This window comes from Chinchilla lanigera, unplaced genomic scaffold (assembly GCF_000276665.1).
Source record: "Chinchilla lanigera isolate Chin_1 unplaced genomic scaffold, ChiLan1.0 scaffold00165, whole genome shotgun sequence".
NCBI lineage: Eukaryota > Metazoa > Chordata > Mammalia > Rodentia > Chinchillidae > Chinchilla > Chinchilla lanigera.
The window spans coordinates 1,093,426-1,105,435 of record NW_004955566.1 but is presented as its reverse complement, the minus strand read 5'-3'; the positions used below and the strand labels follow the sequence as shown (position 1 = coordinate 1,105,435).

General features: G+C 49.8%; 1 long non-coding RNA gene across 1 annotated transcript in view; it reads left to right on the top strand.

The window, feature by feature from the left end:
- LOC106147470 overlaps nucleotides 1–751 on the top strand; it is a 1,528-nt gene extending 777 nt beyond the window's left edge. Inside the window, exon 2 of the long non-coding RNA XR_001232393.1 lies at nucleotides 559–751. This is a non-coding gene — a long non-coding RNA (uncharacterized LOC106147470). The remainder of the gene's footprint in view (nucleotides 1–558) is intronic.
- The last annotated feature ends 11,259 nt before the right edge of the window (nucleotides 752–12,010 follow it).

Sequence of the window (12,010 nt, the reverse complement as noted above, 5' to 3'; positions counted from 1 at the left end):
GGGAGGGGGAGGGGGAGGGGGAGGGGAGCCCGGGACGCCCGCGCCTGCAGAGCCGCGGCGGTGAGATAAGGGCGGCTGGGGCACCCGCGCTCCAGATGGAAATGAATCCTGCGAGCGGGACCGGCGAGCACGGCGGCCGGCTCCCTTCGGCCCTGGGTTTTAGCGCGACGACCCGCCCAACCTGCCTGCAGCTGGGGGCATCCAGTCCCTCGCTGCCCCCACCCCCGGCGCCAGCCGCCCCTCCTCCCAGGTAGCCAGCCGCGGCCTGCCAGGTTGCCCCCGGCACCACCGAGTTAGGAATCTGGGTCAGAAAGGTGGGCCTGTAGTCGACTTGGGGCCTCTCCGCTTCTGATGCTCCCGTCACCTTTGATGATCAGGCAATCTGGCTTTTTTTTTTTATTTTAATATTTGGAAAATGAGGCACAGAGAGGTGAAATGATTGGTTCACAGCTCTGCAGATTAGTGGCGGCATCTAGGCTGTTTTAAATACAGACTTTTCCCCGAAACACAACAGCAACAACAAAAACCCACCTAAATCTTGCGCATTGATATTTTCAGATACTACAGCGCCTTTGCAGAGTCCTTCCCGCCAGAGTCTGATTCCATGCGAGAGAATGGTGCCTCCCGACCAGCCAGGAGGATTTCCAGGAGATTCACTTCTTCAGTTTGTATCCTGAAAACCAGAGGAACATATTTTTTTATTAGCTGAATCTAGGATTTTTATGCTGAATATAAGTTTTGAATTTCCAGACTTATTGGCCTAGGAGGATTTGGGTTTTGGGGGCCAAGCTTGTGAGGTGTGTGCCCCTGCCCAGGGTCTCTTTTCCTGGGGGGAGGTTCCCGGGAGCATTCTGGATGCCACAGGGACTTTCCTGTTATTCTTCGCTGACATCTGTGTCCCTGGCTCTGAGGAGCTTTAAGAGGCAGCTTCCCCTTCCATGCAGCTCGGGGACAGTGCGGTGCAGGGACAGTCTGGGTAGGGGTCAGGGAGACTCACACCTCAGGGCATGCCTCTGGGATGAGATGTAGACTGCTCCAAATGAAGACAAATGTCCCTCAATAAAGTGCCATTCCCAAGGGGCCCCCTTGCTGTCTGCTGTCAGCCACGGTTTAGGGCTCCTGAGGTCAAGGTCTTCTTCCCAGCCCCCCAGGCTACTTAGCTTTGCACAGAATAGCCAGTGGGGCCCTAGGCCTCCTCCCTCTGCTCACAAATTCACCTCAGAGACCAGGCATGGGGCCAGGGAGAGAGCAAGCCTGCTGGCGCAAATCATTCTGTCCTCCCTGTGGGGAAGACATCTCCACGAGCCAGGCCATGCCTCTGCAGTGTCTGTTCAGCAGGGGCCTCTCTCTCTCTCTCTCCCTCTCTCTCTCTCTCTCTCTCTCTCTCTCTCTCTCTTCCTCTTCCTCTCTCTCCCTCTCTCTCAGGCACTCCCCGGGCGCCTGGAGAATGAATTAGCCAGCAACCATCTGTCCCCGTGGCTTCCCACCAGGAGGCCCTGTCTCGGGTCATACACAGCTCACCTGCTCCAGCAAGGTCTTAGCTCGTGGTAAAATATCAAAATCCCTCTGTGCTCCTTGGGCAGCAGCCAGCTGACTCCCCAAATACCCCTCTTCCACGCTGCACCCTCCCTCCTCCACTCCAAAGTGAAAAGGTTGCTAGCAGGTGCAGCAGAGGGGCTTCAGGACCTTGCTCAAGCCTGCTTCCCTTCCGATTGGGCAGTGGGGAGCTGAAGCAACTGGCTTTTACAAAATGCATTAGGTGGCCAGTTGGTAACCTGTTGATGAACTTGAGACACTGCGCTCTCCAATGCCCCTATGTAGAGACTCCAAATGACTCTGCCATGATTTCATTGTTTTCTTACGAAACTTTGGCTTTCCCTGTGTTCCAGTTTGCAAATGTTCTTTAGATCTTAAGTGTTGCAAATCCTGTGCCCTGGGCACAGGGTAGCAAGGGAAGAGTGGCTGCCAAGATGGAAGGAATGGCATACCAGCCTGCCCAGCTGGAAGGCACAGATGCTGCCATTTGTCTGGGAGGGCCTTGGGTGGAGAGGCTGGGGAGCTGAGATTGGAATCTCACAGAAGGGCAGAATGCACCAACCTGGTCCTCAGCTCTGTGGACAAGGTACCTTGGGAAATCTGGAGCTGTTTCCACACTGCTGTTCAGGGCACGGCTATGGCCAACTGTGAGTGACTATATTGACAGCAGCATCTGGCTCTTGTCACCGTCCCACATCCACCTGTACTCCTTAGGTTTCCTGAGCTTTGCAGTACAAAGCTGGCCACACTTCCCTGTGGATCGTTTGTCCTTGGCGCCTGAACTCAATGCAAGAACTTTGGCTGTGGGAAAAATCAGACACAGTTTTGGTTCAGTTAGGTAAGGGTGAGAGCAGTGATGGCTGCTATGGACACCACACTAGGTCTTTCAGCAGAGAGGATGGAATAGAGGGAGCTGGTCACACAGGTGGTGGAAGCGCTGAGAAGCCACATAGGCGAGGTGATCCAGAGTGTCCTACTAGCAGAAAGTTGCTGCCACCTGAGGGTGGGAGGGCTAAAGGAAGAGAGAATATTCCTGGAGCCAGAAACCAGGTCCATCTGCCATGTGGGGCTGTGAAGGAAGGGACCATCTGGGCTGAGGCAGAGCCACAAAAGGCCACTGCCAGTGCTGGGCAGGTCACAGAAAAAAGCAGAAGGGAAGAAATACCAAAGTCTCTCCTCCTCTCCTATCCTTAATCTGCCAGTGCCTCCCATTGGCCAAGTACAAGACTGAGGGCCAAGGAGCGAGGGGCTGTGATTCCCTGCAGTCCAGAGGAGGCCAGGAAAAGTACACCTTTAGAGCAAACTGCTGCTTGACCCATCCAAGGTCCAGGCTTGGAAGCAGGCCTACTGCCACGGCTCAAACCAAGTGACCTGACGCCTTTATGAACCTCATCAATCTGAGTTCGGCCCCAGCAACAGGTGACAAGTGTCTTGTACTTACCCCGGAGTGTGCAAGGACAGCCCATAGGAATGCTGCATTTCCATCTCCACTCTCCTTCGAGCTACTCCTGGCCGAGATATTGCAAATGTCACCCTTGTTGCCAAGGCAGCTGCAGTTGGGATGTGTGCCCCAGGTCATGATGTGCAGTGGCTTTATTAAAGGCTCTCTCAAGCTTCATGCTCCTGCTTCTTGGGAACCCGAGGAAAATCAGCACAGTCAACTCGAGGTATATTAGTGGGGAAAAGAAAGATTTAGGGCAACTTCCTGGAGACCACTCTGAAACATCCAGGTGAGAGGCACTGAATTCTAAACATTCTTCAAAAAAGGGAACCCTGCGCCCTTCCTCTACTCAGCTCAAATGTACCTCAAGGGACAAAACAGTAGTATACTTCCAGGAGGGCTTGTAGGGAGATGGACAACAGGGCTGCCTTACACCAGGCCTTATGGGAAGTCTTGCTTAACCAAAGTCCCTGGGGAGGTTGGGTTAATTTGGAAATCAGGTTAGTTTGTTTGACACCCAGCTGAAAATAAAACAGAAAAGTGGCTCTTTCCATGGTGTGTGTGTGTGTGTGTGTGTGTGTGTGTGTGTGTGTGAGAGAGAGAGAGAGAGAGAGAGAGAGAGAGAGAGAGAGAGAGACTGAGGATTGAACCCAAAGCTTTCACACTGAGGTACATTCCCAATTCTTTTTATTTTTTATTTTGAGACAGGGTCTTGCTAAATTACCCGGACTGGGCTCGAACTTGTAATCCTCCTACCTCAACCTCCTGAGTGCTGAGGTTACAGGCATGTGCCACCATGCTTGGCCATCTTTCTGTGTCTTAAATACATGCATTTTCTTTACCAAATCTCTTGTTTTGGTGCTATATTATTCCTAGTTTACTGTTTTAGTTGATGGGAACGTACAGAGTGACTGTGGCATTTGAATGTTGATGGTTGTCTTGGGAACGTATGGGATGTCTGGCAGGAGCAATTTTCTCCTTCTACCAAGATGGGGACATGAGCAGTTGTTAGTGGGCTGATTGATTCTTTTCCGTCTCTGATAGTTACCGATGTTTTAATGTTATGCAGACCCCACACAGGATAGACATTAATTGAGAGAAAGGACAAGACACATCGGAGACAAAGAACAAGCAATCAGATTTGAGAACCACATGGGCAGATCCTGGGCCACTACCCTCAGGACGCTGGCTCCTGGGTCCTAGAAACAAGGAGGAAGGGGGCAGCAGGGTTTCCTCCCATTCATTTGTGGGTAAAAGGAACCCGCATGGAGAGAGAAGTTCGCCAAGCAAATGACTACATAAACAACTTTCCAGGGGGCCTATTTAAAATGCTCAGGGGAATAAATTGTTTTAAAGCATTTAAAAAACACCATTTACATACAATTAATATGTTGATTGCACAGCATCCTTATTAATTCATTATAGCAAGGACTTTTACATAGTAAAACAGCCTTTCAATACTCAGTTTGTGATATAGCATAAACCAAGAAATTGTGTAATACATATTCCCTATATATGTGTATATGTTTGCAAAATTTAGAATCATTGGTAATTTGAACTTCACTTCTCAGGATCCACACTGAGCCTTACACAAACACACCTTTTGCCACCCAGGGTGGATCAAAAGAGATTTTATTCTATATCCTTTTAACCCCGGAGCCCTGGTTTATTACCACAGTAAAGGTACATGACTGAGTGAGACATTTGATAATCACGATTTAGCGCATGAGAAATGTAGATGCCATGGTTTAGCAGAAACCCAACTGACTGCGGAGTAGGAAAAAGGTGACAGTGGAAGCCTCCAGTAGGTCAGCAGATATGGGTAACTTTCATGGAGGACACCAGGAAATGTGACATTGACCTTGGAGCTACTGGGAAATAATGGAATACCTTGATTCTTCATTGCTGCGTAACAGAACTTGGCTTCAAGAAAGATGATGTTATCATTTTTCATGATTCTGTGGCTTGATTAGGGCTCAGCTGGGTGGATCTCCTGCTGGTCTTGCTTGGGTTAGCTCTTGTGACTGCAGTCACTTTATTCACATGTCTGGCTCTTTGGCAGGAATGCCTGGAAGGCTGGGGCCTTCCATAAGATATCTGCACATGGCCTTTCCACATGGCTAGCTGGGGCTGCTTGGCATGGTGGCTGGATCCCAAGGGTAAGCATTCCAAGAGAACAATATGCATGTGCCTACCCAGCCTGGCCAAGGCCCCCTTGGTCAAAGCAAGTCACATGAGCAGGCCCAGAGTCAGTATGGAGGAGGACTACACAAAGAGGTGAATACTGGGAGGGGTAGTGCGCCAGGAGCCACGAACATGGCCGTCTATCATAGGTGGACTGTTCCACCTATGAACACATCCTGTGTTCCAGGTTCTCTCCATCTTTTCCTTTCTCCCATTCTTCTAAGTCCCCATCAGAAGCACATGTGAGGGGAAGAAGACAGTACAGTGGTCAGTGTTCCATGGCAGTGGGGTGGCCCTTTTCCCCTACTGCACTCCTCCTCCTGCACCAGCATCAGAGACAAGCTGAACTCATTTTCCCCGATGGAGTGGGAAAGGTTAGACAATATACAGACTAAGCAGGCAGGATGGTTTTTTTTTTTTCTTTTAAGATTCCAAGTCAGATATTTTAATGTTTCACTGAGCCACTGTAGAAAGCCCTTCATTATGGGATGGAAATGCTTGGAAAATGGCCTTCTAATTAATGTGAAATGAGAGAGTGCCCCTCAGAGCAAGGGGGACTTGGCAGCTGTGAGGGTGATGTCAGTATGCCAGCTCTTCCTGGGCGGGGTGATTGGATGGGGCCCGATCCCAGGATATATTTGCCTCGTGGAGCCCATTCAGCATAAATCCTGCCACAGGGCCAGGCCGGAGACAGCAAATTGAGAACCTTCCACAGCTCGCTGAGTTACCACTTCCCAGAAATTGCTGAAGCCATTGATCTCGATCTTTTTAAATCATTAAATGATTTTGGCATTCAGGCACGTGGCAGCTCCGTGCTTGGTGACCTGCAGGAAGCAAGAATAAGTCCAATAGCAGATCCTGGACACAGACTTTTACCGGGCACAGGCTCAGTCACGTGGGCCACATCACAGCGACCTTTACCCCAGTGTGCAAGACTGCTCCTGAGTAAGACACTGAATGACTCACTCCACAGTCCCCCCACCCCAGCCTCAGTAGAACAGTACATTTCTGAGGGACCTTAAAAGCAATTCAGATCCTGCTATGAGATCTGGGCGAGAGTCGCTGGGTTGTGCAGATCTGTCATCTTGCTTGTTTTCCACACCAAATGAAGCCATTGGCAGAGATATCTTGCAGTAAAGGGAATTAAAAAGCTTACATCAAGCTTGGACCAGTGGATGGGAATAATAAACAACAATAATCTTATCTAATATTTATTGAGCACATACTGTGCACCAGCCCTGTGCCGTGTACTCTACATTATTTTTTGCAAGTGACCTTGAAAATAAACCAATGAAGTAGATATTATTATTATTCCTTTTAGGATAAGCACATGTCCCACAGCCAGCTATTTTCAAAAGGTTTGCTGCCCTCCTGGCCACCTGGCTTTGTCCTGTGCATCTTCTGGTATTCAATTGAATCAGCATTGATTGAGTGCCCAAATAATGCCAGCACTGGAGAGAGACAGGGCTAGAGGACAGAGAAAAACAGAGTCTCTGGACTTGGCAGCTTCTAATCCAGGTAAGAACGAAAAGTGAAACCACTTTCAGAATGGCTCCAAAGGGCCACACTAAGGCAGCTTTTTCTGCATGGGACTATGATGGAGGTGGGTTTCATTTCCTTTTCTGTAAAATGGGGGTGACAGCACCTACTAATAAACACTGCAGGTCAGGAGTCTGGCAAAAAGTAGTGTTTTTGTTAAGTGTGGCCATTAGGGGAGAAGCATTAGAAAAGGTGGGCTTGGGGAAGGACCTGGAGGGGGAAGAGGCGAGTGAAATGTACCACTATAGCTGATTTTATGCAGGGTTCCTCACATGCTCATGTACACACAAGGTGTACACTTAACACACTCATACACACACATACATGTGCACAGGTGTGTGCTCACTGGACAGGAGAGCTGGCAGAGAGGGCAGAGATTGGGAAGGGAGGTTCAGGGAGAAATACTGGGAAGCTGGGTACTCAGCACCAGAAGTCAGCTGCAGCTCTTTCCTGTGGAAGGACTGGGAACATCCCTCTCCCCAAAGTGGGGTTCCCGAGAGCAGCAAGGCCCCAGACAGTCCTAGGATACCCTCATGTACTGCCACTGTCATCGGGGCACCAGAGCATGGGGCTGCAAGCAGGTTTGGATCGATTTGTTGGGAGCTGTGTGCCCAGAGACGGACTGCCTGCCACTACTAGTGCAGATCTTTGCCCAGGCCACAGGACAAAGTGCGAGGGCAGTGGGTTCGTCTCAGGGTATAGCTGGGCCATAGCTAGCTGGAGATCCTGGAGTTGCATTTCCTTCCAGAGTCACTTGATTAGAGACACAGCTACTCTTGGAAGGTTGGGCTGAGGTTGATACTTTGGGAACAGGGACAAGGTGGGGCTTAGCTGCCCACGGGGACCTGAGATGGCTGTGCTGTGGCTACTTCACAGAAAGCCTCAAACAACAGGCTGAGGACTTTATATTTGGTTGAAGAGGAACAGTGGGTCAATCTTTTTAGGATGCAAGTGACAGAAACTCAAGTCAGCTAGAGTAAAAAGAATTGGTATAGGGACCTCAAATGTCCACAAATGGCTTCTGAGATAGGAGGACCTAGGGGCTCAAACTATAACTTAGGGCTCATCATTCCATTTTCTTAGCCAGCCATAAGCCACATGGTGAGCAAGATGGCTGCTGGGAGCTGCCAGCCTCATCCTACGCTGGTGGAAGCAGAAGCCTTATCTCTAAGAGAAAAGTCCCAAGGAGGGTTCTGATTGGCCAAAGCTATTGTCAGATGCCCAATGAGTGTGCCTGGGTATTGGAGTACACTGATGGGCTGGCCAGGGTGGAGTCACAGAGTCTTGTGGATGGGAATGCTGATGGTTGTGGTAGAAGGCTCAGACCATTTAATACATTTGGCTGCCCACGGGAAAGAGAGGTTCTTTCAGTAGGAGATGAGGTGCTTTGCAGACAAAAGCAACAGTTACCCGCTGTCAGTTACCGATGGAACCGTCTTAACTATTAGTGGAAGGGTGTTACTAAGGCAGTCCCAGGAGCTTCTTCTGCAAGCAGACTTGCTTTCCAGTTGTCCTGTGGAGGTACCTGGGGCAGCCAGCCAAGAGGGCCTGGCTCCCCTCTTGCCTGCTGCCCCCATACTGCCCAGCTGCATGCATTTAGTTGGGCTGTTTGGACCGGGAACAAGGGCTGTGCTTTGACTGCGGCATTCAGGAGAGCCTCGTGCTCAGCCAAAGGGCTGTGCCTTGTCCAGATGTCCAGAGGGGCTGGTTTCATGTGTCTGACAAGGACGCCTTTCTGGGCAGGAGGATCTGAAGGAGGGAGACGTCTGCAGCCTGGGCACGGGGTGATAAATGCCCCCTCTGGAACGCAAAGATGAATTCTTAAAAAGGAAAAAAAAAGGCTTTCATCATTATTGCAAAGACCCCAGACAAGGGGGTTTTCTTATTCCCAACTGCAGGATGGGGGTGGAGGAGGGATGCTGGGAAACAAGAAGCAGGGGGAGAGTGGCTGGGGCTGGTGACACAGACACTTGACTGTGAAATCTCTGGGGAAGGCCCACCAGAGCAGCGACCTCTTTTCCTCTCCAGCAGCCCAAGGCCCAAGGCCCGCAGCCCGGGCCTGCCTCCCGCTGTGTGTGCAGTGACTGTCTGTTAACCAGCCCCAGAGAATGGGGGTTGTGTTTGCCTCCCTCCGCCCACCCTTGCACCACCTCAGCACCACCCCTACACGAGTGGCATTGTACAGCCAGGGACAAAAACATCCCTTCATTACCCATCCACGCCTGGGGACAAAAAGCTGAGTGTGGCTGCACTGGCTCTGGTTAAGGAAGGGTGGCTCTGGTGGGGGCAGAAAGCTGGGAGCTCAAGGCAGGGATGGCTAGAGGACACAAATTAGCTATCGCCACGTAAAAGGACTGCGTGACCCAGATCCACCCAGGAAGAATGGCAGTCCCTTTATTGTCCCATGACCTGCTGACACAAGAACAGATCACCTATGGGGGCCGCTGTTTGGCTCTACCTACGAGTTTTCCAGAGAAAGCCCTTCGGACTCCACAAATCTCCAGAGGTTTTCATTTCCCCAAACACTATTTACAGTCAGTGCATGCTGGCTGTAAAGCATGGGCTTTGGTATCAGTCCTGCTTTCAAAATCTGTGTCACAGTTCTGGCTGCGTGACCACTGGTTTGTCATTTTCCTTCTCTAAGCCTTACTTTCCCCATCTGTAAATTGAAATAACCATAGCATCTCTAGGGTGGTTGGGAGGATCAATGATACACCACTGCAGAGTGCATAGCATGCAGCCTGGTGCATAGGAAGTATTCCCCACACACTGCTAATTAACACATAATAGTGGGAGCTGTGGTCACTGTGTCAGATGTTTTGGGGGGAAATGAGAATCCAGCAAGTCCCACCTTATGAATGAATTGTGTTCTAAAGTTAACTGGGAAGTCTGTTATCTGGACCAAACACATAGTTCCCATAGAAACACTGCTAAGAAAAGTGTTGAGGTTCCCAGTTAACCCACAAAAGCCTGTTCAACTGTTGGGGTACCAGAAATAGCTGAGTGGAGGCTTTAAAACATGGCAGAGAATTCGTTCACATCTTTCCCGTTGCCAGGTAGGCTCTGTTTCTCTTCACTTTTGAGACCCAGTGGGCCTGTGGCAGCTTCAGTTCACACGAAGGCAGAGGGACATAATGTGAATTCAGAGGTAATTTCAAGGGTTATTAGAGATTGATGGCTTCTGCCTTGCTGGCTAGAACGCTGATTCTTGGAGGCCTCAGCTGCCATGTAAGAAGCCTGGAAAACCAGAGGCCACCATGCTGAAGAGGCCATGTGGAGAGATCTGGGGAGAGAGAGGGAGAGGGACAGTGGCCTCCTGTGAGTCCACAGTCATCAAAATTATTCTTCACCATTAGACCCTTTTGAGCTGAGACCTCAGACATTGAGAACCAGAGAGAAGCTACTCCTGCTGCCCCCTATCTGAATCCCTGACCATGAAATCTGTGAGCTTAATACAGTGGCTCATTTTTTGGGCTTGTTTGTTACACAGCAGTAGTTATGCACAGGATCATGCCTGAGAGGCAAGGACTGTGATCATGGCTGACAGGGATTAATGGTGGTGAGATCATGCTTTGTGCCTGGCATTGCACTTAAGCGCCTTTTGTGGACTTACTCTGTCCCTCCTCAAAAGTGGCTGGGGAGACAATCCCAGTAGTAAGCAACCGTAGTCCTCAGAGATGAATGCAACTTTAAATGGAGAAAGTTTCTTTTAGCTCTATCGTGGGCTTGAAGGAAAATGTATTAATTAGCTAGGTCTGAGGAGGCACATGGAGACCTTGCAGTGATTAGGGATGGTACTTCTAGACAATTTCAAGGGTTATTAGAAATTGATGGCATTGATTCTTTATCTAATTTCATTTCAAAACTAAGCTTTCTTTTCCTTATTTCAGTCATATCTGTCACAGAATTGCATGTGGCCTCACATGGGTTTTGTCTCAGATATGGAATGACAGGAAAGAAAAATACTTTTTTTAAAATCAAGTGTGGTGGCATGCACCTGTAATCCTAGCACTCGAGAGGCTGAGGCAGGAGGATCATCACAAGTTTGAGGCCAGCTTGGGCTATATAGTGAGTTTAAATCTAGCCTGAACTGCATAGTAAGATCCTGTCTCAAAACAAATAAACAAACAAACAGACAAACAATTTTTTCCCTTCCTATGATTACCAGACACGATTTGGAAGGGAGAGTCACAGGATAGGGGTAAAAGAGAGACAGAAGTAGGCCAAGCTTCAACAACTAAGTGGTCAAAGTTGAATAACAGAATAACAGTGTCAGAGGAGACCCAGCCAAGTGGAGGGAATTTTTCCCTTGTGGTACACTGAGTCATTGGCCCCAGACCCTCCCTACACATACATTCTTGCTATGATTTCACCATGGGGGAGCATATATTCTCACTCCTGACTGGGCTTGGCCATGTGACTTGCTTGGTCTAAAGTTCTGGTTTAGAGAGAGGGCCTTAAGCAATTGCATGAGTTTCTACTCATTCTCTTGAGTTTCTGTCCTTGCTGTGGGAAGAGGTGCCCCAGGAGGAGGATGAGAGCCTTATGGAACCACACCCAGCTGACCCTCAGCCAGCCCTGTAACATATACACACAAACACATTGGTTGGTGCTGCTATGATTTGGAGATTGTTACACGGCAGTAGTTGATTGATACACTGGCAGTCCAGGTTATTTACTATCTGGAGCAACTGAGAGTGACTGGGTGGTGTTGGATAGGTGGAAAAGTGATTATCCCATTTAGGTAGCTCTGTGCTGTGTCCACCTAACTGGACTGATTTAGGTTACTCAGAACTGTCTTCCCTGGTATGCTTCTGGGTTGGGAGTTAGGTTGGCTGGATGAGAAACTGGCATGTGTTCGGAAGTGGAGAGTGAAAGAGCAGCCATTCCTTGGCTCTGACAGTTGGTAGGAGGTCTGACAGTGCCTTTGTGGCTCACACCTGTCATCACTGACCTGTGGGCTCACCTTGTTGGTTGGGAGTGGCAGCCAGGCACTCTGGGCAGGCCCACCCATGCCCATCAGGCCTACCTCTTGGCTCTTGGAGTCCAGGACTGGCATGTGTGCTGCCATGTGGTGGAGGACACTGGTCTAGCCTGCAGGTTGCCTGTCTTTGAGGTTGGAGGTGGTGCAAGGTCAGTGCACATCCCTATGTGTCCTGATGTGTTCAGTTGTCCTCGGCCCCCTGTGCCTCAAGTCCAGACCTCCTTCCTCACCAGGCACAGAAGTGGTGGCTTCTAGCAGACCGTCACAGTGCCTCGCTCCAGTGCATCAGGGCCAGTCTCAGTGACAGCTCCCAGAGTGGTTATGCT